Source organism: Bison bison, unplaced genomic scaffold (genome assembly GCF_000754665.1).
Source record: "Bison bison bison isolate TAMUID 2011002044 unplaced genomic scaffold, Bison_UMD1.0 scf7180017864466, whole genome shotgun sequence".
NCBI lineage: Eukaryota > Metazoa > Chordata > Mammalia > Artiodactyla > Bovidae > Bison > Bison bison.
Genome location: NW_011495027.1, coordinates 8,994,206 through 9,007,633, shown reverse-complemented (window position 1 = coordinate 9,007,633; position 13,428 = coordinate 8,994,206). Strand labels below are relative to the sequence as shown.

General features: G+C 37.3%; 1 protein-coding gene across 24 annotated transcripts in view; it reads left to right on the top strand.

Moving 5' to 3' along the window:
• The window catches only part of ZNF644 (zinc finger protein 644), a 99,867-nt gene that overhangs the window by 498 nt on the left and 85,941 nt on the right, over positions 1-13,428 (top strand). For 2 of the 24 annotated variants that reach the window (XM_010860413.1, XM_010860397.1), the window contains exon 1: positions 7-240. The exons of 14 other annotated variants lie outside the window; for them this stretch is intronic. The gene's annotated coding sequence lies outside the window, so the exon portion shown is untranslated. 8 more of the 24 variants (XM_010860417.1, XM_010860405.1, XM_010860410.1 and 5 more) reach the window with 6 other exon arrangements.

Sequence of the window (13,428 nt, the reverse complement as noted above, 5' to 3'; positions counted from 1 at the left end):
GGGCCTCTGGGCTGTGGCGGCGCGGGACTGGGGGTGGCGGAAGAACTTGGGGGACCCGGCCTTCGGCGCTCGGGCCCGGGGAGCTACGCCCTAGGCTGGGTCCCAACCATCCAAAAGGACGCATTTTGCCGCACAGGCTAAGATGGCGGCGGCGGCCGAGGAGGCGGAGTTGGTGCTACACAAGGAGCCCGGGCCCCGGGTTCGGGGAGGCGGCGGCCGCGGGGGGCGGCGGAACCTGAGGTGAGCGGCGGTCGCCGCCGCGGGGCGGGACTCGGCGGAGGTGGGGAGGGGGGACTTTACCACGGCGGCGTCGGAGGATCCGGTAGCGGACACAAAGGGGTTGAGCTGGGCACTAGACTTGGGGGTTTTGTTTAGTCACATGAAGCCGAGCAGCCAGTGAGCAGTAGGGGGAAGGGGGCCGAGATCAGGCGGCTTGGGGAGCCTGGCGGTCGCCATTGCAATGCACTGAGTAACGGGGCGGTCCGAGAGCAGTCACCAACCCCCTCTCTTCGGGGCTGCTCCGTCGCGGCCAGAAGCGTAGGCTCTGGCGTTAACTGTACACACCCCTCCCCTAACGTGGGACCAGGACCGCATAGCCCTCCCCTCCCCGTGTTCTGCAAGATCTTATGCCGCTAGGTGCCTGGGAAGTAACAGCAAGAGGTAAATCGCTCAAAGTGGGTTGCCAGGGGCTTGGTGGGTGTCCAGCTAAAGCTTTTTGCTTCTCCAGGTCTGATTCCCTGGCCTTTGTGTCCCTGGGAGCTTAATCTCTGCCAGAGGAAAGCAGGTGTGCTCCACTTCTCCCGTGAACCTGAAGATGAGTTGTCCCAGACCCTTCTCAGTGATTGGAAACTTAGGTGGTGGAACTAACGGTTTCTTGTTAACGAGACTTCCACAGACGACTTTCGTGTTGGGATCCATCCATGGTTTAGCAACATTAGTGGAAAACTTCTCTTGAACTGTTTAAGTAACATTGATACAAATTTAGTTGTTAGAAAACTTTCATGTCTAGAGTTAAGATTTTGTGTGGTCCTTGAGAAGTATTCAACGAGAGAAACACAGTTGAGGTCGTTGATGGTCCTGTTTCTTATACAAGTTAATAATATCGTCAGCAGAAATAACCAAAACACCATCATCTATTCTGGCCAGTCCTAACTAAAGCCAGGCTTGTTGCATCCGGATGATAGATTAGATTTGCCTTAATAGTATATTGCCTCTCTGCAGTAGTTCAGTTACATAGTTTTGGTCCCACAAGAAAAAGCATTTCAAAAAATAGAGAACTCAAATTTCTCAAAGAAAGGAAACCTGCTGTTTGCCTTCATTCATATGTGTAAGTATCCAGGAAACTTGATGGCAGCAATATTTACATACATAGATTTTTGTAAGGAAAAATTAGTGTTTATAAAGAAATTACAATTTAGTTATTTTAATAGGTAAAGCATGAAGCCTTGACTAGTATTAATGTACATTGCTAGTATATATTTACATTGCTGTCAAAATCATGGTGGTGGTGTGAGTTTTAATTTCTAGTATAATTTAAAATTATACAGCACCTACATCTATAGCATACTTTGTATATTTGTAATATTCTAAATACAAAATTTGGAAACAACTAATGTTTTGGCCAGGTCACATTAACAAGTTAAATTACTTTACTGAAGGGATAGTTAAACATACTTATATAACTAACTTTAGATGTGTTTGAATTGAAATTTGAACTTTTCAGCATTTCTTAAAACTTTGATTTTCCTTGTTTTATGTTGCCCCCTCTTTTAACTTTTCTCCTAATAGAGAACAATCTTGTATTAATGAGAGATACATTATTATCAGCAAAATTATTATTGAATCATATAGTTTTAGCTTAGAAGGAATCTTAGAGAACAACTAGTGTTACCCTCTTTTACAATATTTTGAGGGCCAAAGATGATTGCGTTAAGGGCATAATGGAAAATCATCTCTCAACTTCCATCTCATTGGTCTTTTCATTGGTCACATTGCTGGGATAAGGAGGTGACCATCTGCAACTAATCATGGTTATAAAACAAAACAAGGGAGTATGTTTGAGAGTACTTGTTATTTAGGTACTGTTATACTGATGAGAAATTCTGTGATGGTAATTGAAAACGTGTATTTAACTTGATATGGTGACGTTTTAAAGTGACTTCCAAAGTGAAACAAATTCAGATACAAAATACAGGCATATCAGATAATTTCAAAGCAATGTTGCTTTTGAATTTTGAGGTTTTCAAAATAATCTTGACTTAGAAACTTAACAAAACAGGTAGCTTGATAAACTTCTGGAAAGTTTGAAATAATTGCAGTTACTACCAGTTATTACATAAGAAATGAGGTAGATGCTAATGCCTTTCATTTTCTAATAGCATTTTAGTTGGATAAGTGGACATGCCACTTTGACCACGTTAAAAGCAACTTAAGACTAACTAGTGTACTGTTGAATAGTTAATCTGTAAGATCTGTTAGGAAATTCAACAAGTAGTAAAATCATTTATGATGGGGCCCCACAGTTATCTTTAACATCTTTGGATATCATGTTTAACAACAATAGGTACATTGTCTTTAGGTTTTAAAGCTTTTATGGGTCATTTAAGGCTCATTTCGGAGAAGGCAATGGCACCCCACTCCAGTACTCTTGCCTGGAAAATCCCATGGACGGAGGAGCCTGGTGGGCTGCAGTCCATGGGGTCGCTAAGAGTTGGACACGACTGAGCGACTTCACTTTCACTTTTCACTTTCATGCATTGGAGAAGGAAATGGCAATCCACTCCAGTGTTCTTGCCGGGAGAATCCCAGGGACGGGGGAGCCTGGTGGGCTGCTGTCTATGGGGTCACACAGAGTCGGACACACTGAGGCGACTTAGCAGCAGCTAAGGCTCATTTAAATTATTGATTCTTCTCAGAAACTTGATATATTAATTTGCAACACTATGTGAGTGGATTTATATATACTTTGGTCTTGCGATAATTAAGAATACTTCTGGATTATTTGTAATTATGAAGTGAGTCTGTTGCCCGCAAACATCAAACTTTTTGCAGGTTTAATTTGTCATTTGAGTTATAAGAAAGGGAGAATTTTATTGTAGTTGAGTTGAGACTGTACTGGGTAACAGGAGGGGAAAATACAGACTCAAGGACAGTTACTTGAAGTGGTGGAGTTACTTGTCATTTAAACAGTTTAAAGAAATTGGTTGTTAGAAGAGATCAGGTTCATCTTTCTTTCACCCCAAATGCATTGCTAGTATATAGGGTTACTTATTTAGGCTCTTCTCACAATGTGATTCTAAGGGAAAGCAGGGGATCTCATTCTTGTGGAGATGCTTTTCTCATGACTGCTTTTCAGGCATATATTAAGGCAGCTAGCTGTAGCAAGCTGAATCCATAAATTGGAATGTTGAATTACCTAGCCCTAATTTTATAGAACACTGCTGCTGCTAAGTTGCTTCAGTCGTGTCCGACTCTGTGAGACCCCATAGACAGCAGGCCACCAGGCTCCCCCGTCCCTGGGATTCTCCAGGCAAGAACACTGGAGTGGGTTGCCATTTCCTTCTCCAATTTGTGAAAGTGAAAAGTGAAAGTGAAGTCGCTCAGTCGTGTCCGACCCTCAGCGACCCCATGGACTGCAGCCTTCCAGGCTCCTCTGTCCATGGGATTTTCCAGGCAAGAGTACTGGAGTGGGGTGCCATTGCCTTCTCTGATTGAACACTAGTTTTAGCAGTTTTTTTTAGAGTTTTTAATTTATAGTTTATAAAACATGCTAATAAAGGATGGATAGTATAATACTTTAGATATTCAAATAAACTCTTTTTAACATTTGTTATTAATCTCTCTGGTATAGTCTGCTTTGTAAATATTAAACACAATTATGTAGCACTGACTGAAGCAGTTCTAGAAATAAAGTCTTTTAATTGGGTTTATTAGGTGGGAATAGCTGCTTTTGATAGTGCCATTTGCACCATTGAATTTTGAGAGAACTGAGAGTAATGAAATTGAGAATAATCAAACTGATTCTAGCACTAGCTCACCCTGCTGGTTGACTAAAGTATTTCTCTTCTTCCCCCTCTTAAAACAAAATGAAACACCAAGATAAAGATCCCTTGAAATCTCAAAGCCAGAGCACTAAATTCAATTCGTGGTCTTCAGATAGATGAAGTCTACATGAAAAAAGTGTATTCTTCTCTCTAGGGCCTCACTTGCTGTTCTGTTTAATTTTTTTCTTAGATCTGCTGAAGCTAAAGTGCTAAGTTAACTGTTGTCTTTGAATTCATTAGGAACTCTTATGTGATTAGGAGTTAGTGTGTTTTTGTTCCGTTAGGTTAAAAATAAAAGGTAGACTACTGAGAAATGTTAGCAGTCCTGTGAGATAACTTTTCAGGAGAAAAGTCAGGAGGAATTTCCAAGAGGATTTCAAGAGGAAGAGAAGAAGAATTTTAGGGCAGCAGCAGCAGTGCATACTTCTCTTAGATGAGGGAAAAATGAGACTGTATTGAGATTACTGTTTCAAAGCGGTTGCCCGTGCACTCTTCCTCTACCAGTCTTTTGCCCTACCTGTCTGTAAGCTGTAACCTTCCCATTTCATTTGGAATTCTTGGAACTCTGATTTTGTAAGTAACTTTGTGAAAAGTATAGATGAGTGATTTGTTCTTGAAATTTGATTCCTATTGTGGTATAAGTGATGTTGGTTAGAGTAATGAATATAAGGTTTTAGATATTAGCCTTTTTAGTATGTATGTCATTCATTGAGGTTGAAAATGCAGTTTTATTTATTTTTTTAAATTGAAACGTAGTTGATGTACCATAGTATTTTAGTTTCAGGTGTACAACATAGTGGTCAACATTTATGGAATGATCACTACAATAAGTCTAGTAACTATCAGACTGCATACAAAGTTATTATAATATTATTGACCATATTTCTTATGCTGTATACTACTTCCCCATGACTTACTTATTTTATAACTAGAAGTTTGTGCCTTTTAATTTCCTTCACCTATTTTGCCCATGCCCTTCTCCACTCTGGCAATCACTCTATTCTCTGTATCTATGAGAAAACACAGCTTTTTTTTTTTTTAATTTTTATTTTATTTTTAAACTTTACATAATTGTATTAGTTTTGCCAAATATCAAAATGAATCCACCACAGGTATACCTGTGTTCCCCATCCTGAACCCTCCTCCCTCCTCCCTCCCCATACCATCCCTCTGGGTCGTCCCAGTGCACTAGCCCCAAGCATCCAGTATCATGCATCAAACCTGGACTGGCATCTCGTTTCATACATGATATTTTACATGTGAATGGCATTGAAAACACAGCTTTTAAAAGACTTTGTACAAAGTCAGGAAACTAAATATGTTATGAGTCAAAAGGATAATTTTAAAATAAAGTGCCTAATAAAGTGTTGTGATTAAAGCACCGTTTTTAAAGTGTATTTACCTGTTTTATATCAATTATTTTTCTAATATTTATAAAAGATGAAAAATTTTACCCTTTTTTCCAGAGTATTTACCCTTTTACTTGAAAGCATAATATTTTTTTCATCAGTTTCTTGAGGAAGATGTTAAACATAACTAGTACTTTCAAAACACCACAATTATTGGGGAAGGGGATGAATCCTAATTATTGTTGAATAGTTTGTGCAGGATGGGAGGATAAGGTTTAAAAAGAGGAAGTATTGATGTAAAACTGGTGGGATTAAGATCTAGCTCTGTGAGCACTAGGCAAGTAGATTGAATAATAATATCTTCGTAGAGGTTTGGGTTTATATTACATAATTCATGTAGTAAAGCCCTTAGTTTTCTGGTATGCAATGAATGCTGAATAAATATTAACTATTGAAATAATAATAATAGTTATTATCACCATTGTTTAATTGTTTTCACTACAGTAACTTGACTGGAGAAGGAAATGGCAACCCACTCCAGTATTCTTGCCTAGCAAATCCCTTGGACAGAGGAACCTGGCGGGCTGCAGTCCATAGGGTGGTAAAAGAGTTGGACACAACTTGGCGACTAAACAACAATAGTATCTTGAAATTTTCACCTGTCAGTGATCTGAAGCTGTATACTTTTTTAGTGTTCCATTTTGAGGCTTATGTCTTCAAAGGAATATAGGCACCAAAGTGTGGCATCTTCAGTGCTAGCATTTAAAGCTGTAACCAGCGTTAATATTTCAGGAACACGTTTTCTTTTATGACTATCAAGTGATGAAAATAATAATAATGCATTTGGGAATGAGTGCATTTTAGTTCTTCCCAGCCAGTGTGTTGGTTTACTTTGTTACAACATCCTCAGTTTCTTCACTCCCCTTTAGATTTTGACCATGAGGATTGTGGTAAGTATTAGTAGAGAGAAGGGCGAGAGTGGCTATGGATATTTGTGTGTAAAGTACATATAAACCCCAGATGAGAGTGAGGAGTGGCTTAAGCAGAAGCAGGATTGAGAAGAAGAATGTTAACCTTCTCACTGCTTAGTCCGACTTAGTCAGGGGAATTCCCTCAAGTAGCATTTCCTTTTGCTGTTTCCCTCTCCACACTTTTTGTTTTATACATGTCTATGCTGGTTTAGTCTTAAACTTATTTCCCAGTCTTTAAGTTTTTCTTTTACCACCTACTTCCCCCACTACCAATACAAATTTTAAACTTTAAAGGAAATTGTAAAAGGCAGCTAGTAAAAGTATTTTTTAAGTTCACATGAGGAGAGGTGCGAGTATGAAATATTAAAAATTTAGTATTTGTTTAAAAAAATACTTTCAATCGTTTGGAAAAGGAAGACAGGGGAAGTCACCCATAATCTTGTCACCACTATATAATCATTCGTATTAAAGGAAAGGAAGATGAGACTGACATTAATTAAGCATCTATTATTATTCCTTATAATGATGCTACTTTATAATATATATATTTATATTATATATTCCCATTTCATATGCAGGGAAACAAACTCAGATTTAGGTCATATAGACAGTAAACAGTAGAGCAGCCAAGTTTGAATGTAGGTATATTTTGGCTACAGATGAGACCTTTCTGTTCTGTCTTCCTATCCTTTCATTCCGTATATCTGCCATTTTACCTTATTATATAATTTGTAAGTTTTGTTTCCTACTTATGAAACTTAACCTTATGAAAGCATTTTTCTGCCTACCCTCATTTCAGTTGGTGTCTTATTGCTCACATTGTTTATTCATACCCCCAAATAAAGGTTCTTTGTCTTGGGTGCTGGACGTGGTACAGTGATACTGGTCAAAATGGAAGCTGCTTTTTTCTTTAGTGAGTGACTAAGATGAAAAATAATCTAGCTTAATTAGAACTAATACTCTGGGATTAGAAATTCTATGAGTTTAATAGTACTGTCTGTCTGGTGAGACATTTAACACAAAATGGATATGTATAAGGAGAAGGCAATGGCACCCCACTCCAGTACTCTTGCCTGGAAAATCCCATGGACGGAGAAGCCTGATAGGCTGCAGTCCATGGGGTTGCTGAGGGTCGGACACGACTGAGCGACTTCACTTTCACTTTTCACTTTCATGCATTGGAGAAGGAAATGGCAACCCACTCCAGTGTTCTTGCCTGGAGAATCCCAGGGATGGGGGAGCCTGGTGGGCTGCTGTCTATGGGGTCGCACAGGATCGGACACGACTGAAGTGACTTAGCAGCAGCAGCAGCAGCAGCAGCAGGATATGTATAAAATGTAGGTAACATTTTAACAGTTTATAGCCAAATGAAAACAAAACTTTTAAAATATTTTTATACTCTGAAGTGTCTTAAGCTTCCTTGTTAAAAATCTTTAAAATTGATATTAAAATTAAATAGGCACTTAAATCAACAGAATACTAGTTGATTTTATTATATAATATGTATATAATATTTAGTGTGTATATATAATCTTTAGTATATATAAAGAGAATGGGCTTAATATTGAATTTCTTGCACTCATTGGGTGGATGCCAAATAAATCTATAATCTATAAATAGGTTGTATAGATCAGTACTGGCAGGTAGAAATATGTTGAGCCACAATGTGATTTAAATTTTTTTATAGCCACATTAAAAGATAAATAAGTAAAATTAACATTTTTGACTCATTTTATTTAACCCCATATATCCAAATATTGTCATTTCAGCATGTACACATTATTGAGATACTTTACATTCTTTTTTTTCACACCAAGTTCTTCAAAATCCAGTGTGTTACCTACTTAAAGGACGTCCTGGTTCAGACCAACGGGACTCAGGTGCTCATTAGTCGTGTTTTGGAGAGTGCAGATGTAGGTAGTAAGTTCTATACAAGTACCGAGAAAGGATAAAGTAGAAACTGAACTGTGTCTTAAGGATAGTTGCGAAAAGAGTATGCTGGGGAAAGAACATTCCCGTAAAGAAGTGATGGGAATTAAAAGAGGAGACATTATTAGAACCAAATAATAGGGTGGCTTGAATCCAGCTTAGGGAGTTTGGTTTCTGTGTGTGTGTGTGTGTGTGTTAGATAAATGTTGGAGGTTGCCTAATCCCGTGTTTTGCACATGAGCAGTTAATGAATACTGAATTATTAAGTGAATTAATATGAGGCAGAGTTTAAGAAAAGTGCTGGCAGAATGCTAACAAAGCCTTGTGGGTCTTATAGCGGGAAAGAGTTGCATTTAGGGACTACTGGTGTTCTGTGATTAGAAATATGATGGAGAAAGGATGAGAATTGAGAAAATGTTTTTAGATTTTACCATTATTGGTGACTTGTTTTTAAATGTTTTACTTATATATAATTTACATATATTTAACTGCACAAATCTTATGAATACAAGTAAATGAAATTCCACAAATAAATACACCCAGTAACTTCAACCTAGATCAAGGTATAGAACATTTTCTGCACTGAAAAAGGTGCCTTGTGGCCTTCCTATTAATTCTCCCTCAAAGAAGTAACCACTTTTCTGACCGCCATCATCAGAAATAGGTTTGGCTTGTTTTCAAACTTGCTAATGGCATATTCGTCCTTTCCCAGTGTAGTGAGAGTTGATGCCTGAATCTGTCTCTTTACTATTATTGGCATTGTTGGATGAATTTGGAAATAAATTAGATGATAGGTAGTTTGTACTGTAGGCCTTTTTTTCCCCAGTGTGATATATATCAACATCAGAGATGTTTTTCAGTTTTCATTAATAGTAACCCTTGAGAGGTTTTATAACAAGAAAATTTGTTTAGAATGCAGAGATTTGAATTTCCTCCATAGGTAACATAGTTGTCTGGCTTGCTTTCATTACAGTATCCTCTAGGCATATAGCCAAGAAATAGGTAGAAGAGGTCTTGGATTACCTCCTTATATAGCTGCTTTTTGGAACCTCTTTATTAGTAGCTTCTAGGCATTATGTAAGTTAGCTTTCAGGCATTTCAGGTTGCTTAATAAGGTATTTGAGTATTTCTGATTGTGATTGTAGGGGTAGAAATAAATTTTTGTACTTTCGTTTACAGGCAAGTATCCAATCTCAACCAGAAAGATTTTGCTGTTTAAAAAGTGTAAAGAACGAGAATGCTACCTTCAGAGAGTTGCACAAAAGTTTGAATGGTTAAAATCTATGAAGGATACTTTGTAAATTGATCTGCAATGGAATTATTGATCATGGTTTTCACTTGTGCTTCAATAATTTTTTTGCAAATGGGATTAACGGTTACAGCATTGATTTTTCATGACTGTTGAGCACTGTAAACCTTATTGTAGTGTAACAGTTGATGCTTTTGGGAGAAAGATTTTTTTCTGAAACATGTATTCTTATAATAAAGTTATAAAAAGTACATAACAATGAAAATATGTATCTTCACATTCTAGTATGCTGAGTTTTGAGGAATAGATGTGTTTTGTACATTGTGCAGATGTGGACATGAAAATACTTTCTCATTAATGTTTGGATTATGAATATTTTTGAGCTTATGAATGAAAGTATTTATATGAAGTTTTGTTGTTTGGAATTTGTACCAAGTTTGCTTAATAATTTCTTGCTCGAAACATTTTGTTATCTTGAAGAAATAAAACTCATCTGTGAACTATTATTATGTAGGTTTTGTATTTGTGAAGTATAGAGGTCAAAATTGATTAGACATTGAAAAATATATTATCCTTAAAATACTAAGAATTTATATAATAGCTTTTGGGGACTAGATTTAGAATATTACAAACAAAATAAGTAGCATGCTGTTATAGCTTTAAGACCTGACTTCTGTGTGTAGAAAAATAATATTTAAGGGAAAGTTCTATGTGTTTTGAAAAAATGAATGTTATATTTGAATTTGGTTTTGGGAGATGTAATTTTTTTGTATTCAGAAAAACCTTTTAACTGTGGTTGTGTTTCTCCCAGCCTTCTCTTGTTTTAACGGGGTTAATTATTGTATAAAATTCATTTAGTATCACGCTAGGATGAGAATGCAGATATATAAAGCAAATGATGTGGTTCCTGCTCCAGAGAGGTCATTATCTAAGATACAACTTGAAGAGTGCTTAATAATGAAACATTTAAATTACTGGATTTACACAAGATGATATGACCAGTGTGTAGTAAGACTGTGAAAGCTTCCTGGGAAAAGTACTTTTTAACCTAGATTTTGAGTAAGTGATATTTATAGATTGGTGGAGAAGGAAGGGAGTATCAGTTAGGGTGAAGGTTTGTTAAAAAGCACAGAGATGGGAATTGTGGAATGCAAGTATTTTCCTTGTTTGAGGTAGAGACTGTTTTAAATGAATGTGATAAAAAGTAAAGCTTATAAGGTTGTGACCTGAGCTGGAGGAATCTAAAAAAGTTTGTGTTAGAAATAAGGAGTTCTACTAAAGGCCACTGAACAGAAATACATGAAGAAAAATGAGAAAGATCAGCAGCCAGATATGATATGATTAGAGAAGAGATTAAAGTGAGAAGGGCCAGTTAGGGGTCATTATCTTGGTGAATGGTAGAGAGGGTATATTAAGAGAAAGAATGGATAGTTTTAAAATAAAACAGGTGAAAATGTGGCTCCTAAGTTTGTAGTATAAAGTTAATATAAGAATGGAGCCATTTTATTAATACTATCTTTTGGTGTTGAAAATAAACTTATGTGGAGACACAGTTTACATATAAGTTACTAATACTAATTGAGATAAAATTTGCTTTATATTAAAAAACTTAGGAGCTTTTTAAAATTTAACTTATGAGCTTTAAAAAAAAAACTTTGACAACTAAGACCAAGAAAGTTATGCTATAGTGGTATTTTTTAAAAATTGTTAGTACTGTCAACTATAGAAATATTTGAGATGAATAGTAAGAGATTGTAATTGTATTGTTGAGTTTTCAGTTATAATAGTACATTTAAGGCATGTCTTAAGAAATATTCTAATTGGAATGGGAGTTGGTATGAAAACATAAGATAATAAAAATGAATAATCTGGACTACCAGTGTTTAAATTTTTTAGAAATAGATGTTTTAAAATTCGGAAGCAGTTGTGAACGCACTGCTCTTATTGGGGGAATCCCTAAAATGTAGTTCCCGCTGGGCAATAATAGTTTCTGGTATTTAAGATGTGAGATGTTTGTCTTTACTGGAATTTTTAAGAGTTCTTAAGTTGAATGTATACTGTTGTTTTAGAAGGGGCATCCCCAGTGGCTCAGTGGTAAAGAATCCACCTGCCAGTGTAGGAGATGCAAGAGACATGGGTTTGATCCCTGGGTGGGAAAGATCTTCTGGAGGAGGGCATGGCAACCCACTCCAGTATTATTGCCTAGAAAATTCCATTGTCAGAGAAGTCTGGCGGGCTACTGTCCAGGGGGTTGCAAAGACTTGGATACAATTGACCAAACATGCATGCATTGTCTGACAATGAGTATGATTATTAGAAAATATGAAAAATAGAATTATAAAATATGAAAAAATATAAAAATAATATAGTTTTAAAAGTATATTTCTGTCTCTTTTAGAGTTAATAAATAGAACAGAGTTTAGGAGTTAATAGAGTCTTGGAGTTTTAAGATAGTATGTTAGTCTTATAACACGTTTATATTTTAACCATTCTCATAGTTAATATAGGCTTAACTTTAGTTAGTAAAGTTACTGTGGTTTCTGGCACCATGGTAATACAGGGAGGTACATTTGACTTCATCCAAGTTATCTGTTGGGACAAATCAGGTAAAGCAAAGGACAATAGTTTGTCCCCTGCTGTCAGTGGGAAAGGAAATGGAGAAGGAAATGGCAACCCACTCCAATGGGAAAGGATATTGGAGAAGGAAATGGCAACTCACTCCTGTGTTCTTGCCTGGAGAATCCCAGAGACGGGGGAGCCTAGTGGGCTGCTGTCTATAGGGTCGCACAGAGTCGGGCACGACTGAAGCGACTTAGCAGCAGCAGCAGTCAGTGGGAAAAAGCATTTTTATCTGTATCGCTGAGATTGGAGTTTCTATGTAGACAGAGTGGTAAAAGATGACAGCAGAACTATGTACTGTTCCATGAATATTGGATGATCTAGTGGTTTGGGAATAGGAAACTTGCCTGAAAGCCTTGCCCTGAACCTCATTCTTGAATAGTTCCATATTTATACTTTTTGTGGCTGCAAACTTACTGGAAATAGACCCATCCTTACCTGTGTTCTCTGCCATAGGCCTCTGCATGCTCATAAGCAGCGAAAAATTACAACATAAACAAGGAGAGCCAGCAGTTTAAACAGGATGGAAACTAGGAAACCAAATTGACTATTCCATATATTTTGATCCTACTGAAACAGCTCATACAGGAGGGAGGTAGAAGAGGAGATAGAGGTATCTCTCTGGCTGTGGTGGAATCAAAGTCTTACGCTATGGCAGTGAATGTCTTAATGGTGGCATTGCCATTAGAGTGATACAAATGGTATCCTAAGTAGATGTCCTTTGGTGTGATATTGCTTGCCTGATTATCTCCTGGCTTATCTCCTTTTCTGTGCCTTATTTTCCAGCTTTCTGTCAAGTTTGGTTACCCAGTACCCTTCTAACAGCTTTTTCTTAATTTAATTGGAATAGATTTCTTTCCCACTCTCCTCCCCTTTATAAATTGCATTACAATTTTTTATGTGGTTTTATAAGAGTTAGAGGTGGCAGAAATACAAAGAAAAACTGTGCAAAAAATATCTTCACGACCAAGATAATCACGATGGGGTGATCACTCACATAGAGCCAGACATCCTGGAATGTAATATCAAGTGGGCCTTAGAAAGCATCACTACGAACAAAGCTAGTGGAGGTGATGGAATTCCAGTTGAGCTGTTTCAAATCCCGAAAGATGATGCTGTGAAAGTGCTGCACTCAATCTGCCAGCAAATTTGGAAAACTCAGCAGTGGCCATAGGACTGGAAAAGGTCAGTTTTCATTCTAATCCCAAAGAAAGGCAATGCCAAAGAATGCTCAGACTACCACACAATTGCACTCATTTCACACGCTA